The sequence below is a fragment of the Mauremys reevesii genome, linkage group 2 (assembly GCF_016161935.1).
Source record: "Mauremys reevesii isolate NIE-2019 linkage group 2, ASM1616193v1, whole genome shotgun sequence".
NCBI classification, from domain to species: domain Eukaryota; kingdom Metazoa; phylum Chordata; order Testudines; family Geoemydidae; genus Mauremys; species Mauremys reevesii.
In genome coordinates, this window is record NC_052624.1 from 18,980,365 (window position 1) to 18,996,701 (window position 16,337).

The 16,337-nt window shown below is 45.8% G+C and overlaps 1 protein-coding gene and 1 long non-coding RNA gene across 3 annotated transcripts in view; both read right to left on the reverse strand.

The window, feature by feature from the left end:
- Positions 1 to 6,620, reverse strand: part of CNPY1 (canopy FGF signaling regulator 1) — an 84,290-nt gene extending 77,670 nt beyond the window's left edge. For both annotated transcript variants that reach the window (XM_039526050.1, XM_039526047.1), the window contains exon 1: positions 6,430 to 6,620. The gene's annotated coding sequence lies outside the window, so the exon portion shown is untranslated. The remainder of the gene's footprint in view (positions 1 to 6,429) is intronic.
- A 3,037-nt stretch (positions 6,621 to 9,657) lies between these two features.
- Positions 9,658 to 15,739, reverse strand: LOC120397433. Its single transcript, XR_005593797.1, has 3 exons — positions 15,606 to 15,739; positions 10,623 to 10,770; positions 9,658 to 9,876 (listed from the first exon to the last, which is right to left on the reverse strand). It is a non-coding gene; the product is annotated as an uncharacterized LOC120397433 (long non-coding RNA).
- Positions 15,740 to 16,337: the final 598 nt, after the last annotated feature.

Consider the following 16,337-nt stretch of genomic DNA (forward strand, 5'->3'; position numbering starts at 1 on the left):
GGCATAGCTATGTTGCTCAGGGGTGTGAAAAATTCACACCCCTGAGCAATGGAGTTAAGTCAACCTAACCCCCTGGTACAGACCGTGCTAGCTACCCCCCTTGGGCAGGCGGATTGCCTATGTCCATGGAAGGACTCCTCCCACTGGCGTAGGTAGTGCCTACACTGAAGTGCTAAGTGGCGCGGCTGCAGCTGTGCCATTGTAGCATTTCAAGTGTTGACCAGTCCTGAGCTGCATAGCAACCTTGTGAGGTAAGTAAGGGATATATCCGGCTCATTCCTCCAGCCAGTGAAGTGCAACCACCTATGGGATGGAACATTAAAGCTGTTTCAAGAATACAGCAGTGGTGCAGGATAAAAAAAATGAATGAAGGTATCATATGAAAGTTCTTTAGAAAGAATGTTATTACCTGAGTTGGGATGTGATCAGGACACCAGAACTAACCATTTTACTTTTACAAAAAACATAGGAATGATGGAATTTCTAGATTGGATCAGACTCATAGTCCATCTAGTACAAAATCCCTGCTCTGATACTGGCCAGTACCAGATGGTTCAGAGAAAAGTGCAAAATATTTTCACTTTTGATAAACACTTTCACGTTAAATGATAATAGTCAAAACTAAAATATTTCAAATTCTATCAGCAAAAAGGGGAGGAGTGAAAAATGTGAACAAAGTGGGTTTTTACCCATCAAAACTATTCTCTTTAATTAAAAAAGAAAAGAATTTTGTGCACTCTTTTGAACAAAATTAAATTGTTTTCATTTATTTCTAATTCTTTTGAGACATGCGCTTTTCTCTTTTGACAGCCTGTATTTCTGTCCCATTCAGTGGCTCTATTTCTGACCCACTTTACAGCCAGGCATCTTGGCTGCTTTTCCAACCACTGCTGTGCAATGGTCTGGGGTTCATTAAACAACAAACCAGCGAATGAGGAAGGAATAAACTTCTATTTAAAAAAAAAAAAACCCTAGAGAATGTCCATGGTAAACTGCTGTACACAACTACACTTTGTTTTCAGCCTCCTGCTTCCAGGGCATGTCTCCAAATTCCTATACTCAGAGGTGAAAGTAAGCCGGTATGGTCCGGTACAGCATACCGGCAAAAGCCAGTACGCCATGCCAGACTGCACCGGCTTCTGCGGTGGGGATTTAAAGGGCTCTGGGCAGGCTGGGCTGGGGCCAGGATTTAAAGGGCTCAGAGCTCCCCCAGCTGCGGCAGGAGCTCTGGGCCCTTTAAATCCCGGCCTCAGCCTGGCAAAGCTCAGGATTCCCCATGGCAGCCAGAGCCCCGGGACCTTTAATTTGCCCCTGAGCCCCGGGGGGGCTCCCAGCCACCTCTGCAGCTGGGAGCCCCTGGTTGATTTAAAGGCCTTGGGGCTCCCAGCCACAGCCAGTGCCCCAGAGCCTTTAAATCTTGAGAGGCCCCGCCTCTTCCGGATGAGGCCACGCCCCCCTCAGGACTCTGGCAGTACCGGTAAGTCCTGTAAGTTACTTTCACCCCTGCCTATACTCAAATACTGTCCCTTATGAGAGAAGCTCTCTAAATTATCATCTTTAGCAAATCTAGCTCTACGTTTTCTCTCCTTGAAAAAATTCAGCTCTTATATAAACAACTATCTAACAACAACCCAACTAGCACAGTTCCATAAACCATCCATCTACCCAATGCATCAACTACCTAGATGTGAGACGTTACCACCACACCACTCTGGAGTGAGCCTTTACCACTCACTTCTCTAGGCAGTTTAGCACATTTGAGGCCATGTCTACACTAGTGAGTTTACAGCGGCTCAGCTGTACTGATGCAGCTGTGCCACTGAAAAATTGCTCGTGTAGCTGCTCCATGCCGACGGGAAAGAACTCTTCCATTGACATAATTAAACCACCTCCAATGAGCGGTGGTAGCTACGTCGGTGGGAGAGCATTTCCCACTGACATAGTGCTGTCCACACTGGTGGTTCTCTTGGAGTAACTTATGTCACTCAGAGGGGTTGGTCCCCCCGCCCCTCCTACTCCTGAGAGACATAAGCTATACTGACAAAAGTGCCAGTGTAGACATAGCCTGAGTCTTTCAGGACATTTGATCTCCCTCTTTGATTTTCACAGTACTGTATCAGCTTTTCATTGGAGTCTGTGTTACTCGCCAGTTTCTCCTTTGTCTGTTGATGATAAACGATCCATTTGTTGGTAAATGCCAGAGTTCACTTCTACTGTGTCAATGTTTTGGAACTTTCTGGAATTATTCTTAGATTCCTTCAGTTACACTGAAATGTGTTCCCTTGTCCTGTCTGGACTACATAAGACTTTGAATGCAGCTGTTCTTTAATGGTACCCCTTTGTTCCCAAGCATTAGCGGTGTGTGATTCCTCAGGCACACTCTATTACCTGATTAAGACAAGGGAGGTCACAGGCCCTTTTGTCAAAATAATTTCTGCTTCCACTTCTGATTTTCTTTCATCTTCCATATGATTTCAATGTCATAAGATTTTTGGCAAGTTATCAATGATTGATAAATTAGATCTGATCCTTCTTCCCATTAACAGCTGAGCTGTAACACCATTCTAGGGTGACCAGACAGCAAACGTGAAAAATCGGATGGGGTTGGAAGGGTAATAGGAGCCTATATAAGAAAAAGACCGAAAAATCGGGACTGTCCCTATAAAATCGGGACATCAGGTCACCCTACACCATTCTCCAGAGGTGAACTGCAGTAAACTAATAAAAATGTATGGAAATCACTCCACTATCAAAAGTGTTTTTCATAAGGTTCTTTACTGTCTGTATAGACCTGTCCACAAGTCTATTCAAGGGGGTAGTTTGGATCTGATGTTTTATAACAAAAATCCCAATTTTAATTGCCTAAAATCTGTGCTAGAAAATTGTGACTCACTATCACTAAAGAAAAAACGAGGAGTCCTTGTGGCACCTTAGAGATTAACAAATTTATTTGGGCATAAGCTTTTGTGAGCTAAAATCCACTTCATCAGATGCATGCAGTGAAAAATACAGTAAGCAGTATATATATTTTACAGCACATGAAAAGATGGGAGTTGCTTTATCAAGTGTGTGGGGGGGTCAGTGCTAACGAGGGCAATGCAATTAAGGTGGACCTCGCCCATTCCCAACAGTTGACAGGAAGGTATAAGTATCAGCAGAGGGAAAACTACTTTTTGTAGTGACCCATCCACTCCCAGTCTTTATTCAGGCCTAATTTGATGGTGTCCAGTTTGCAAATTAATTCCAGTTCTGCAGTTTCTCGTTGAAGTCCGTTTTTGAAGGTTTTTTGTTGAAGAATTGCCACTTTTAAGTCTGTTATTGACTATCCAGGGAGACTGAAATGTTCTCCTACTGGTTTTTGAATGTTACAATTCTTGATGTCTGATTTGTGTCCATTTATTCTTTTGCATAGAGACTGTCCGATTTGGCCAATGTTCATGGCAGAAGCACATTGCTGGCACATGATGGCATATATCACATTGGTAAATCACTGAAGGCTTCATTTGGATTTCCATGTCTGGAAAATATTCCCTTCATGATGGCTGCCACTGACTCACTGCTAGCACTGTGCAATGTACAAATTTCTGAATACAGAGAATACTCATCTGTGTCTATTAAATAATCCTTTGATTTCCAGGTAAATAACTCAGTACCTACTGCCTCATAAGGCCTTTGTGGAATGGGATGAGGTCTCAGCAGCTCTGCCTGTTGACATGTGTTATAAACAGATAGCTAAGGGTTAATGCCTCTTTTACCTGTAAAGGGTTAAGAAGTTCACCTAGCCTAGCTGACACCTGACCAGAGGAACCAATGGGGGAACAAGATTTTCAGAAGGAAGGAGGGAAGTTTCCTTTGTTTAGTCAGTTTTCAGTTTCAGCTGGAGTGAAAAAGATCAAGGAACCAGCCTCTTATCAGAGTAGTAAGTTTTAGAAAGGAATAAATAGGTTTGTTTATTTTCTTTTGTACTTGTCTTGGTGCAAATTAAGGGAATTATCAAATTTGGGTATTCTTGGGTGTATTAAGATTTTTGCCCAGGGGAACATCCTGTGTTTTCAAGTTATTGTCTGTGAGATTAGCTGATATGCTGTCTCCCAGAGGTTGTTTTTTTTTCTTTCTTTTACCTTTCTTTTCTTTAATTAAAAGCCTTCTTTTTAAGAACCTGATTGATTTTTCCTTGTTTTAAGATCCAAGGGGATTGGATCTGGACTCACCAAGGAATTGGTGAAGGAGTCTCTCAAGGCTACCCAGGGAGGGGAAGGTTTTTGTTCACCACAGGAATTGACTTTACAATCAAAGCTACAAAGGCTTGCATCTCTATCTCTGAGGTCTTCTCTGGTTTCAGAGTAGGACTCACCATTCTGGAATGTGCACCCACAGTAAACATGAATTTACTGGGCATGTAGGTCACAACCAAATAATATTTTTTGAGTTTTATCATTATTCGTTGAATCCTTAAGATACAGCCATTCAGTGGTTGGCCAGACAATGCTACCAAATGTTTGTGGTCTGTTTCAACATCTACTATCCGACAGACCTGCTTGTTTATCTGGATTGTATGGTCACCCCGACAGCAACCCAACCCTTGAGACAGGTCATTATATTCCCAAAGAAATGCCTCATAGCCAGGTTCAGCATGATCTGGGAGTGAAAACACCCATTTTACCAGACTGGGTTTTCATGGGTGGCCAGGCCTAAAACTGGTGTCACCTGCTTTGGTGCTATAATAAACTAGAGTCTGCACATGGTGTTTTTATATTTGATGCTAGCAATGCACCTCCCTTCAATGGTATATTTGTTCCAGAATAACCAGTTACTTTTTTTTTTTTGTTGGTCCCAGTTTTGGTCTTAGTTTCAGTCTCTCGTAATCTTGTTCAGAGAGAATATTGCCCTGAACTCTCTATCTAGTTTGAAGAGAATAATTGTTTTGTTCACTTTCATTGGCAGTATCCAGGCCCTCTCATCAGTTTTGCTTGATTCCAGCTCATTTACCTAAAACTTCTCAACCAGGTTGTCATCAGCTGAATGCACTTGACTTTTCTGCATTTGGGACCTGCAGCATCTTGCAAAATGATTTTTTTTCTATCTTTGTTATCCAAAGGCAAACCACTGTTGGGGGCAATGTTGCAATCTACACTTTCACATAACCATCTGTACCCAGTCTTCCCATTAGCAGTTGCTTTCATAGCAAGCAGTTCCACTTTTTGATTTGATCTTTTCTGGCTATAGTCTTTTGTACTTAGTACATGGATAAACCCCTTCTGGTGAACTCAGCTCTTTGACTTGTGCTTTGATAGCTTTTTCCAAAGTTAAATCTCCTTCATGGAGCAGTCTCTCTTGTAACACAGAATTGTTTGCATTAAAGACAATATATCTGACCAGAGACTATTAACTAACCACAGTCACAGGTCCTACTGAGTCCCCTTAATTCTGTGACATAGTGCCCTATGGTGTCTCTCACAGGTCTCGTTTCTTTTTGGTATGCAATGTTCCTCTGATTTGGTCAGTATTTTACTTAACTTCATGTTTTCACCTTCTTCAAACTTAAAGTGGTTATAAATATCCAGTGCTTCCTCCCCAGGAACAGGCAAACAGATTAATGATTTCACTTGCTCCCCTTTCCTCTGTTTTCAGTTTCAAATTACTCACAATTACTGCAGCCTTTTTCTCATTCGGCACCTGTGACACCATGTAATGACTGGGGTTTATTAAACAACAAACCAGTGAACGAGGAAGGAATAAGTCTTTATTAAAAACAACACAACCTAGAAAGCATCCAAGATAAACTGCTGTACCCTTTGTTCTACACACACATACCCCCCCACCCCCGCTGCTTCCAGGGAATGTTTCCAACTTCTCATATTCATAATACAGTCTCATATGAGGGAGCCTCTCTAAATTGTAATCTTTCACAAACATATCTCCACACACAGTACATTAAGCAGAGATTTTGATTAAGCTGTCCACAGGGATGCCTAGGTCTTTTTCCTGAGTGGCAGTGGTTGCAGGTGATTTAGAATCCAGCAATATGTATGAGTAATTCAGATTATTTTCCAATGTACATAGTCTTGTGCTTGTCAATGGTGAATGTTATGGAAACACCAAGTGATCTTTAATGGCCACTTGTGGCCAGAACATGAGTTTTGCACCTTACCAAACAACAAGACATCCAACATAACAGTGCCTTCTAACATCATGGTGGAACAGTGGCTCAGTATTAACCCAGAAGGATGGCTGTGATTACAAAACCCAAACAGACAAAAAACATCAACCAAAGAAGAGATTTCAACACATCTCCAGTGCAGACAGCTTTCAGTTATTGCTCTCCCCCAAATTAAGAGAAGCCAGTGACATGCCCACCCCCTGTCAATTTTTTTCCATAGAAATAATTCAACACCTGCCAGCTTCATCAGCTGGGATTTTAAACCTTACCTAATGTGTGATGTCTCAGACGGAGCAGGCAATCAAAATTGTGTTATGTGTGGCTGGGTGGGCTTTCAGGTTGAACTGAGTCAAACTGATGGTGATGAATAGAAGGGGGGTCTCCTTAGTGCTGGATCCTTCTTCCTCCTGCTCTAGTCAGTCTGGCTGCAGTGCCAGGAAGAAACAGCCAGGCTGCAAGTGTCACTGCCTGTTTGGATGGGCTCTCCCAGCACTGTTACAGTCAGCAGGTGAAGCAGCCAGTCAGCTGATTGTCAGGGACTTTAACCAATGAGGGAGCCGCAGGTGGAGAAACAGAAAGCCAAACAGCCAGCAGCAACAGGCAGGTAGATCTTCTTGCCTTGCCCCTGAGAAAGCTCCAGCAAGGGGCCAGAAGCGAGAGGCTGGATCCCAAGGCACCATGGGGAATAACCGCAGGAGAGGCCCCCCTGGGACATTTGCTACTTCTCGGGTTGCTGGAGAACCCAGCGAGGCTTATCTTAATGCAGCGTCCGGATGCTGAGAGCAGCTAACTGCATGCCTTCCCCTCCCCTCACCTTCCCCAGTGCCCTTTTCTCCTGACAATCCAGATTGAAGTCACGAGTGGAAACGGCGTTTCACTAGTCCCCGTCTGGTTGCATCACAAAACCATTACACATCCAGGAGTCCCTGCTGCAGAGAGATCCAGAGCTAGGGGTGCTCAGGGCTGAAGTTTGTTGGCAGCACTCTGCAGGCACCTGGCTCTGCACCAGTGCTGGCTCAAGCCATTGCCTGCACGTTGGTTTTTGCCGGTGCTAAATACAGTCGCATGCACTGAAGGGTCCTTCATCCCAATACCGAGACGGATGTTACTTTTAAACCTACCTTACAAGGTGACTCAAATGGTTTCTACTTGGCAGATCTGATTAAATGGTGTTGGAGGGAAGGTTGGGAGGGGACCGCTAACAAATCAAACATGCAGGAAGGATCTGCCTTCCTTTTAAACTTCATCCGGGGACTTCAGAATCTCTGCGTGTCTGGGGCTCGGTGGGAATACCGTAATGCTGCTGTTACCAAACACAATGGTTGGGAGTTAGGGTACAAGAGTAACTGAAATATAGATGGGGTGGCAGCTGAAATCTCACCAGAATAGCACGATTGAACTAAAGACCTGGAGGGGCTTTGTGGTTAGAGTACTGACAAGGACTCAGGTTACCTGGGTACTATTCTTGCTGCTATTTACCTGCTGTGCGACTTTAGGCAAAACCCTTCAGCCTGTTACTACCCTCCCATCAGCACTGGCCTCAGGGAAACCTGTATTTTGACACCCCAGACCCCTGCTGTCTCTCCATCCATCCTCCCATTGCCCCTCGCCCCTGCAGTCTCCCTGGGCTCCCCACCTCCCCCATCACCTCAGGGACCCACTGCCTCTTCTCCCACCATTGCCTGATCTCCCTTCCATGGCCTCGCACCCCAGGCCTACCCACCTCCTTGCCTCTTGACCATGGCAGCTGGAGAGCAGCAGCTGCTGGCCGGGTGCCCAGCTCTGAAGGCAGCACAGAAGTAAGGGTGGCATGCTATGGTATTGCCACTCTTACTTCTGTGCTGCTACTCGCAATGGTACTACTGTCAGAGCTGAATGCCCAGCCAGCAGCTGCCGTTCTCCAGCTGCCCAGGCCAGGCTGCACAGGGAGGAGTTTCTGAGCCTCAGGGCTCCCCTGGCCATACACCCCCTTATCACTGGGCCTGCAGGAAGGGATGGCTCAGGGACTGGCCTGCTGGTTCTTCAGGAGCGAGCCCTGAGCTTCCCCACCAGGCTGGCAGCTCCAGGTGGCATCGTCCAACCCCTGCCTGGCTGGACAGGGGCTCCAGCCCTGGGCTCGCCTGTACTCAACCCCCCTCTGGAAGTCCTGGCCTGCCAGCTTGCAGCACTGGGATGGTGGCCCCCTTACCACGTTGCCCTGGTCAATTGCTCATGTCGCCCACTCCTAAGTGTGGTCCTGCCTCCCATCGTTTCTGTATTGCATAAGAACATAAGAAAAGCCGTACTGGGTCAGACCAAAGGTCCATCTAGCCCAGGTGATAGGCTGAGGGAAGGTAGAGAAGTGGCTGCTACCCACCCATCTTGTGTGCAGGTAAGGAAAGAGCTCAGTGCGGGAATCCTAAGGCTACAATCTCCCCCGACATGTGCACAGTATTATTTTGATTATTTATTATTAAAGTACAAGACTAAACCTTGTGCATAGACTGCACCTATGAACACGAACAGTGACCTTATGTAAATGGTATGAGATGGGACCATGGGTGATGGCATAAATGGCACTTAAGAGTGAGATGATGGGGAAAGGTTGGGTTGGGCAGACTCCCCTTGAAGCTGCTCAGGATCTGCACATTTAGGCACATTTTTACTTTTTCCAAAGTACTCACTAATTAAGGGGAAAACCTCTGACTTCTGCTTTGGAGCTAGCTGACTCCCTTTAGAGTGCCCCCACCTCCTTAAAAGGAGGCACCTTCCTTAGCAGAAATGAAAGGCCCCCTCAAATGCACAGTGCAGAATACTAATTTCACATAACTTAAGTGGCAGTGAGGTTTCATCATTTAAATTACACAAAAACCTGAGGTTGTCAGGAAGTGGGGTTGCAAGCCTTAATGGTGATATTTTGGAAAGACACTTAATTATGAAAGATCTCTTTAATAATATCAAAGTCTGAAAAGCAAAACAAAACCACCCCAGTGCTATAAGCCATCAGCCCTGTGCTCTCCTAGCATCTCACCTTGGCTGAAACAGAGGGATGAATACTCAGTTATAACTAAGGAGCAAGAGGTCAGTGAAAGCCTGGCTTTGTTTTGCTTTTAAGAGAGGGGGCATGAAGGTTAGGATGCTGAGGTTGCTTTCCTACTCATTTGGAAGCGTCCCTTGGTAGCTTTAACTTCCACTTGGACAGTCAACAGAGATGAGCAGAACTCCCTGCTCTCCCGGTGGCACTTCCCTTGGTAGGTGGCTATCCTTCCATTTTTGCCATGGTATATTGGAAAGGCAGAGCAATGGGACATTTTACTTACCAGCCAACTGCACTATAACCAGTGCAATCACCTACCATGCTGATGAACACAGTATAAATTACTCGATAGACAGGTTTTTCTATTTCCACATTGCAATGCACTGAAACAAGCCGAGTCTTTTTATTTATGACTGAAGCAAATTTATTCCAGACTGCAAAGAGACAACAGCTATGAAACCCTTCCCTCCCCAGTACCAGTTTACTGAGTCACAGCTCAGAGCAGAACAACATTTCAGGCTGATTCATATTCTTCATCCAGTTCTCGTCCCAGTATGTGAAGCATGTAGCAATTGTCGTTGTTTAATAATCGTATTGCAGCAGCTCCTAGTGGCCTTAATCGAAGATTGGAACCCGTGGTGCTAGGCACTGTACAATGTTCTGCAAAAAAGACAGTCCTTGCCCTCAAATTGCTTACGATCTGAAACACAACAGATAGATCCAATAGTCACTGGATTACAGGGTTACAATGAGTCAGTTAGCATAAGTGTAATAAGTAGTGGTCACAGCACCCCAGCTTCATGAAAACCAAGTCCCTTTCTTTCATAAAAAGGAGCCTAGCCATTATCACAAGATACTGTGTATGTTAACCTCAAGAGGTTGGATTCACAGAGGGTGGTGTGAATTACACCCTCATCTTCCCAAAGGGACAGCTTTACCTGAGGTGGGATGTATTCGGGGGAGGCCAGGTAGCAGTTCCTATGTTCCCCTCCCCTAAGGGAGCAGCTTTAAGTTCTGGCCGGGTGCCACAGGAGCCCCTGAGAGAGGTGGCGTGTCAAATTCTACCAACAGGTGTCACCACTAGAGGTGCAAGGTAGAACAACAACATGGAGAGGAGCTGGACCAAAATGTATTAAACAATAACAGGTGCCTGAATATTTGAAATATTTGAAAGGGGAGCCCTGCAGCCCGTCAGTCCATTGTATCATTAACTCACCAACTGCATTTCACAAGCACTAGTGGCCAGATTGTGGCTTTTAAACCATGGCCTGGAGAGGGTGGAGAGCAGCTACGCTGAAGGATGGAAGCCCCAGGAGAAACTGTCAGACTCAGGCTTCCAAGGAGCACATGACAAAAATGGCATCTCTTCCACCCTTACATGTGTGCCTCTCCACACCCAGGCAGTGCTGTTGGCCACAGAGTAGAGAAAAGAGGCCGTGGTCTCACCTTTAGTTTATTCCTTCCTGTTCCGCTTCCAGTACCTGTAAGTGGATTCTCCAGAGAACCATCAAAGAGTGGGACCCTCACTCCCCAAGAGGATTGTAGTCTGTCAGGAATGCTGCCTGCTGCCACTCTTCCTCACTCCCTCGCACACCTGCCCAGGACAGGGTACAATTGGGTCCTAACCATTTGTACACGTAAGAGGGAGCCCTGTCCCTTTGTAATGTCATCACCTGCTCGGGAGTTATGCCTTTTTTATAGGGATGTAAATGAAAAGTGAGGAGGGGAAGTGAACTGATTCAGAATTCATTGCCTACACGGATAAGCTATGCTTTGCCCTTGGGAACTTTTTTCCCTTCCAAACATAAAGTAAAATACAGTAACTCCTCACTTAAAGTCGTCCTGGTTAACGTTGTTTCATTGCTGATCAATTAGGGAACATGCTCATTTAAAGTTGTGCAATGCTCCCTTCCAACTTCGTTTGGCAGCCGCCTGCTTTGTCCACTGCTTCCAGGAAGAGCAGCCCGTTGCAGCTAGCTGGTGGGGGCTTATAACCAGGGTGGACCAGCAGCCCCCATATCAGCTCCCCACTCCCCTAAGTTCCCTGTGTTGCAGCCACCCAGCAGGCTATCAATTGCTGGGCAGGTCCGCTGTCCCTCCCCCCACTGCCATGTGCTGCTCCTGCCCTCTGCCTTGGAGCTGCTCCCAGAGACTCCTGCTTGCTGTGCAGGGGGGGAAAGGGGGGTCTAATGTCAGGGTGTCCCCCTCTCCCCTGCTCACCTCTTCTCCATAGAGCAGGGAGGGGACACGGATGGAGAGAGACAGAGAGAGCCTGGGGCAGCAGCTGCTGTCTTAACTTCCTGATCCACTTAAAAAGACATAAGAACATAAAAACATAAGAAAGGCCGTACCGGGTCAGACCAAAGGTCCATCTAGCCCAGTATCTGTCTACCGACAGTGGCCAATGCCAGGTGCCCCAGAGAGAGTGAACCTAACAGGCAATGATCAAGTGATCTCTCTGCTGCCATCCATCTCCATCCTCTGACGAACAGAGGCTAGGGACACCATTCTTACCCATCCTGGCTAATAGCCATTTATGGACTTAGCCACCATGAATTTATCCAGTCCCCTTTTAAACATTGTTATAGTCCTAGCCTTCACAACCTCCTCAGGTAAGGAGTTCCACAAGTTGACTGTGCGCTGCGTGAAGAAGAACTTCCTTTTATTTGTTTTAAACCTGCTGCCTATTAATTTCATTTGGTGACCCCTAGTTCTTGTATTATGGGAATAAGTAAATAACTTTTCCTTATCCACTTTCTCAACATCACTCATGATTTTATATACCTCTATCATATCCCCCCTTAGTCTTCTCTTTTCCAAGCTGAAGAGTCCTAGCCTCTTTAATCTTTCCTCGTATGGGACCCTCTCCAAACCCCTAATCATTTTAGTTGCCCTTTTCTGAACCTTTTCTAGTGCTAGAATATCTTTTTTGAGGTGAGGAGACCACATCTGTACACAGTATTCGAGATGTGGGCGTACCATGGATTTATATAAGGGCAATAATATATTCTCAGTCTTATTCTCTATCCCCTTTTTAATGATTCCTAACATCCTGTTTGCTTTTTTGACCGCCTCTGCACACTGCGTGGACATCTTCAGAGAACTATCCACGATGACGCCAAGATCTTTTTCCTGACTCGTTGTAGCTAAATTAGCCCCCATCATGTTGTATGTATAGTTGGGGTTATTTTTTCCAATGTGCATTACTTTACATTTATCCACATTAAATTTCATTTGCCATTTTGTTGCCCAATCACTTAGTTTTGTGAGATCTTTTTGAAGTTCTTCACAATCTGCTTTGGTCTTAACTATCTTGAGTAGTTTAGTATCATCTGCAGACTTTGCCACCTCACTGTTTACTTTCTCCAGATCATTTATGAATAAATTGAATAGGATTGGTCCTAGGACTGACCCTTGGGAACACCACTAGTTACCCCTCTCCATTCTGAGAATTTACCATTAATTCCTACCCTTTGTTCCCTGTCCTTTAACCAGTTCTCAATCCATGAAAGGACCTTTCCTTTTATCCCATGACAGCTTAATTTACGTAAGAGCCTTTGGTGAGGGACCTTGTCAAAGGCTTTCTGAAAATCTAAGTACACTATGTCCACCGGATCCCCCTTGTCCACATGTTTGTTGACCCCTTCAAAGAACTCTAATAGATTAGTAAGACACGATTTCCCTTTACAGAAACCATGTTGACTATTGCTCAAGAGTTTATGTTTTTCTATGTGTCTGACAATTTTATTCTTTACTATTGTTTCAACTAATTTGCCCGGTACTGACGTTAGACTTACCGGTCTGTAATTGCTGGGATCACCCCTAGAGCCCTTTTTAAATATTGGCGTCACATTAGCTAACTTCCAGTCATTGGGTACCGAAGCAGATTTGACAATGCACTTAAGAGTGGGTCTGCTTACTTAAAGGGGCAGTGTGCATCCCTCTTTCTCCCACATACACACAAGGTGTGTGTCTGTCTGCTATGCTGTCTCCCCCTCCCTCGCGTTCGTGCTGCCTTGTGTGAGAGGCTACATTAACAATGTGTTAACGCTTGAAGGCTCAGCCGAGTGCTAGTTCATCATTTATCAGCAAGGCATTCCCTGGGAAATATCCCTCCCTCTTCCACACTCTAACTGCACCACCTCAACCAAGCTTCACAATCATCATAGCTGTGAACAGTACTAAATTGTTTGTTTAAAATGTATACCATGTGTTTATCTATATAATATACAGTATTTTGTCTGGTGAAAAAAAATTTCCCTGGAACCTAATCCCCCCATTTACATTAATTCTTATAGGGAAATTGGATTCGCTTAACATCGTTTTTCTTAAAGTCACATTTTTCAGGAACATAACTACAGCATTAAGCAAGGAGTTACTGTAACTTAACATTTGATCAACTCATTTCCCTCTCTCCCCCCAGCATAATTATAGTGCCAGTCCAATAACACTGGAGAGTACAATTTGCTCTATCTAGAGAAAGTACCGGTAACTTATAGCACAGCCTTTCCTGCACTGTGCCACGAATGTGGCTCAAGAGTCAGCTCTTTTAGTTCTAACTGCCAAAGGATAGTTCAGTCTCTACACCAGGCAACTGTCCATCCTTGGTCTCTCTGGTGAGACTGTGAACAAGGGCATCAGTTGTGATGTGGACACCTGTCTACAAGAAATGTGTCTGAGACTTTCCACTGATTTCCTACAGGCCATCACACAACTGTCACTGGCAGCTTGGGCCAGAATTTAACCAGTGCCTTAGATGTAAAGGGTCCCCGGTTGATTTTTTTTATGGCTGTTTTGGTGAGTCACAAGTGGAAGGTACCTCACACCACCAGAGGCAAAATGGGGGTGTCTCAGAACTTCCATGGTTTGTTTCTTCAAGAAGTCTGAGAGCGGCTGTTTCACCCTCCGAGAGACATCCCAAATAGAGCGGGATTGACAGTGTCCTTTAGATACTCCCTCATACTGGAAAGAAAATTACTTCTCTCAAAACTTAGGCTATGGCTACACTTGCACTTCAAAGCGCTGCCGTGGCAGCGCTTTGAAGCGCTAAGTGTAGTCAAAGCGCCAGCTCTGGGAGAGAGCTCTCCCAGCGGGGTCCGTATTCCACCTCCCTGTGGGGAATAACGTACAGCGCTGGGAGCCGCGCTCCCAGCGCTGGGGCTTTGACCACACTGGCGCTTTGCAGCGCCGCAATTTGCAGCGCTGGAGAGGGTGTGTTTTCACACCCTGCTGCAGCGCTGCAAATTTGCAAGTTGGGAGCAGAGCACTAATGTATTTCATAAAGTAGAAAGGGAAGCTCGGACAACACTCTGAGATATGTTCACTCTGAGATTACTGGCCAGAATAGAAAGGTGCATGGTTTTCACAACTTGATGCTGGGATGAGAAGGGGTGAGGGGAGGAAAGGGATAGCTGTAGCCTACCCAGTTGCAGCCTTAGCTGCATATGAACTGCACATTCTCATTCCTTGCCACATACATGCTCTTGCTCCCCTGACCTGCCATCAAGCCACAGTCCTGCCGGACTCTGGCACCAGAGGCTGGAATCCCTAACCACTCTCCTCTGCTCTGAGGGTTGCTTTTCAGTTTCATTTCTGCTCCATGTAGCAGACAACCAGCGGAAGACTGAACCTCACACATGGTTGAGGAGGTTGCCAGAGCCTGAGGTATGTAGCAAGCAGGCAGGGATGGAGCTAGGGGGAGAAGAGAGGGCCTTATTATAGGTGGTGGTGGGAGCTGGATTGAGCCCAAGAAAATCAAGGCCCCGCTTTGAGAGGATGGTATAGGGAAGTCCACAGACACGTTGCTTAATTACAGTGAGTATGAGTGGCTGCATTTGTGTGTTATTTAAAGATCACACCGTCTAAAACAAAGCAATGAGCAAGGCTTGTTCTTTGTTATCCTGACAGTTAACTTCTCCCAAAGAGGATCATCAGGACCCTGATCCTGCACCTGCTGAACCAATGGCAACATTCCCTTTGGCACCAGTGGATGCAGAATTGAGCCCTAGAAGAAAAAAAAAAGGCCTCACCATCCTAGGGCTCAATCCTAGCAATGACTTGGCACCCACCTCTCACAAGCATTCCTTCTGATCAGGTGTGCCTGTGGTCTTTACATAATCCCAGTCCTGGTATCTGCCATGCCCCCAAGGCTTCCTGCTTGTGTGCAATGGTTTCACCCTTTTGGTCTATTTTAGCCCCAGCTGGGCCACTAAGTAGTTCACATCCCCTTCTGAGGGTTTATTATTGTCCAGTTGTAGGCCAGTTCCCCAGTGGCCTATGTGGGGGACCCAGCCCACCCACTACTCCTGGTCCCAGCCCAGGGACCCTAAGAATAGCAGCCACATGCCCCTATGTCCCTTTAACTACCCTGCTTTCAGTTTCCTGGCCACTTCCCTGCAGCCCCAGCCTTTGCCAAAGCTTCACCTTTACCTCAGGGACCATCTAAGCTCAGGCCAGCACCCAGCCAAAACTCTTCCTCACTGCCCCAATCCCTGCCAGCACTGAGCTGTCCATGGTGCTACAGTTTTCCCTTTAGCCAGCCAGGAGCACCATTTACACTCTTCTAGCTACAGGAAGGAACTGACTATCTCTAGCTCTGCAGCAACTGTTATACAGACTTCCTGGGCCCTGATTGGCTGCTTCCCCTGCAGCCACTCTAGGCTGCTTGATGGACTCCTCTACTGCTCCTTTCTTGGGACGACTGTTGCAGGACACTGAAGCCTCCAGCAAGCGGCCTCTGGGCCTAGTCCACCCTGTCATAGTCCTACAAATACCAACAGGCACAGAGCGAACTATTGTGAATAGTCCCACTGGCTTCCATGGGACTATGTTTAGTAATATGCTGTCTGGCAATACGTATTTGCAGGAGCAGGCCCCAGAGCTTGTTAAAATGGAAAGAATTAAACAAAAAAAATTAATGTTATAATCCCTAACGCTGCTTATCCAGTTAGTGGAATGACAGACTAGTCAGTTCCACTTCTGCTTCTATCATTATTTATAGTATGATGGCACCTAGAGATCCCAACAGAGATCTGGACCTCATTGCACTAGACACTGGCCAGAGGCAGAGTACAAGATGGTCCCTGCTCTGAAGAGTTTACAGTCTAGATAGACAAAGGTGGGAAGAGAAACAGAGGCACCAGAAGGTGTCTTGCCTAAGAT